Raw genomic sequence first — 2,516 nt, forward strand, 5'->3', positions numbered from 1 at the left:
GATGTAAGGCGCAGGTTCGAATCTGGACACAAAGGAAGCGTTTAGCTCTGTGTTACCAAAAGCAGCCGTGACATCCTGTCACGTCTAGCCTTCAGAGATCAGTGGCCTTGCTCTGAATTTTGCCTGTAGCTTGTAAAAGTAGAGACAATGCTAAAAATGGACTTTGAAATGCTTTCTTTCTTTACAACTGACAGATGAATGTTCTGAGAGGTAAAAAAGTCTCTTGCATAAGACATGGAGTTCATGTGAAAGTCTCTTTCCAAATCTCTACAGGCTGCTGCTGCATGAGACTTGCCAAAAAGTCCGCACAAGAATTAAAGGTTTTGTCATGGGGGGAGGAGGAAACGGTAGACTTATTTGGAAGGAGGGTGGGGGGGAGACGAGCTGGAAGGTGGCGATGGAGAAGCTTGCGCACCTGTGTTAACAGCTCCTTGGGAAAGGAGACGCAAACAGGATCTGCAAGTCAAACAACATCCTGCGACCCCTCCACCACTTCCTACTCTGGTTGTCCCTGAAGTGTTTTTCCTGGTCCAGATATGGGACGTAGATGAGTCAGTCAAAGGCCAGTTGGGGCCACTTCCTTCTCCGCTCAATTAAGCATCCCATTCATTCAGATTGCTGGAAGAGGAGCTTATCAGATCCTGTTGTTGGGAATGAAAGGATGATATCTCGTCATCCGCTTCCCTTCAATCCAAAAATAACTCAACTCTGTGATGTTTCTTCTCAGTCATTTTGCTTCCTGTTGGAAGTTTGGACATTGAGGGAATTCCCTAAAAAATCCAAATATTGTTGAGAAACACAAACAGTAGCACACAAGCAACCAGTGCAGACGCTGCATGTCATCCTGCTACCTCCTCTATGTCAAAAATAGCAGAGCGAAAGCCATGATTCGGCAGGAGCGAGGAAACGACCAGCTGATGTCATTCACAAACACGCTCACTGACAGTCACGTTTAGGGAGAAATACATGAAAGATCAGGTTTCCTTTTCATGCATTTGACACATTTGGCTGCAGTCAAATCAATGTATAAAATAAAAGTCTAATATCATTATTATCTCAGATCGGAGTTTGATGGAATGTTTTTATTCAGAAAGGTCAATGTATTTATTGTTGAAATCACAAATGGTACTTTTTCTATTTTGAAGGCATGTGCTTGTTTGGTCATTTGTGCTGAGTTAAATTGTTTACATTTATAAATGTAGAGTAGCTGCTGATTGGTTGATGCAAAAGAGGGAGTGGCCACTTGCTTCACGGCCGCTGCTCGTCTCACTCCGTCACAGTCCCGGCACATCTAGTTTGTAGTGTCACAAGAGCAGCCCTGCTGGCCCAGTTGTCCAGCGGCAGGCCGGCTAGGTAAAACAGAGCATCCCTGCGAGCCGGCCTCAATAAACACTCCTGCAGGGCGGAGAGGCCTTCTGCTGGGGCAGTGGCTCGCCGCGCTGCAGCTGTGCGCTCTGTGCAGGTAAACGAGTACTTCACTGTAAAGAGGATTATTCACTGATGAATTAAAAAAAAATTATATGTTCTTGTTTACCTTTGAGACAGACAGACTCAAAAATAAATGAGTTATTCTTAAAGAGAGAAATTTTGCTTGATAATGAAGACCCNGGTTCAAGCAAGGCGGTGGAACACTTGGACCAGGTAAGAGACCCAGAGCCCAGACGCTGATGGTGGTAAGGCAGGACCGCGCTAATTGAAGAGCCAGGAGGAGAACGGGGTGGAGGAGGGCCGGCACAATGTCTGGGATGTGGAAAAAACAAACTTTACTGAATTTAAAGGGAGAAGTCTGATTGTGATTGGCTGTGAAGAAAGTGAGTGCTTCAGCTATTGGCTCCCGGGCAGACCAACTGATGACGTGGAGAGTGAGCATGAACACCTGCATGCATGAGAGGAAGTAAATCTTCCTTAAAGACTTTTCGCCAAAGCTTGACTTATATTGCAAAACCTCAGAAAACAACCCCGATTACAGTTTTTACTGTATTTTCTCTAAACTGTAATATAAAACAAAATCTGATTTTTCTCAGTAATCATGTCAGATGGAAAGAAAATGCAGAGCATCTTCTCACCAGCAAAGCACGGAGGTGTCAGCATCATGGGGTAGGACTCACTTCTGTACTTTGCAAAATAGACAACCTCAAGAAGAACAAACAAATGTTAAAATGAGTGCTGTTAGTCGATTTAAAAAATGTATTAGATGAATCCCACTTTTAAGGGCTGCACGGTGGCGCAGTGGTTAGCGCTCTTGCCTCACAGCGAGAAGGCCCCGGTTCGACTCCCAGCTGGGACCTTTCTGTGTGGAGTTTGCATGTTCTCCCCGTGCATGCGTGGGTTTTCACCGGGGACTCCAGCTTCCTCCCACCGTCCAAAAACATGCTTCATAGGTTCATTGGTGACTCTCAATTGCCCCTAGGTGTGTCTGAGAGAGTGAATGTGTGTGATTGAGGCCCTGCGACAGACTGGAGACCTGTTCAGGGTGAACCCCGCCTTCGCCCATCAGCAGAGGTGGGACCAAGTCA

The sequence above is a fragment of the Oryzias melastigma genome, linkage group LG19, assembly GCF_002922805.2.
Source record: "Oryzias melastigma strain HK-1 linkage group LG19, ASM292280v2, whole genome shotgun sequence".
NCBI lineage: Eukaryota > Metazoa > Chordata > Actinopteri > Beloniformes > Adrianichthyidae > Oryzias > Oryzias melastigma.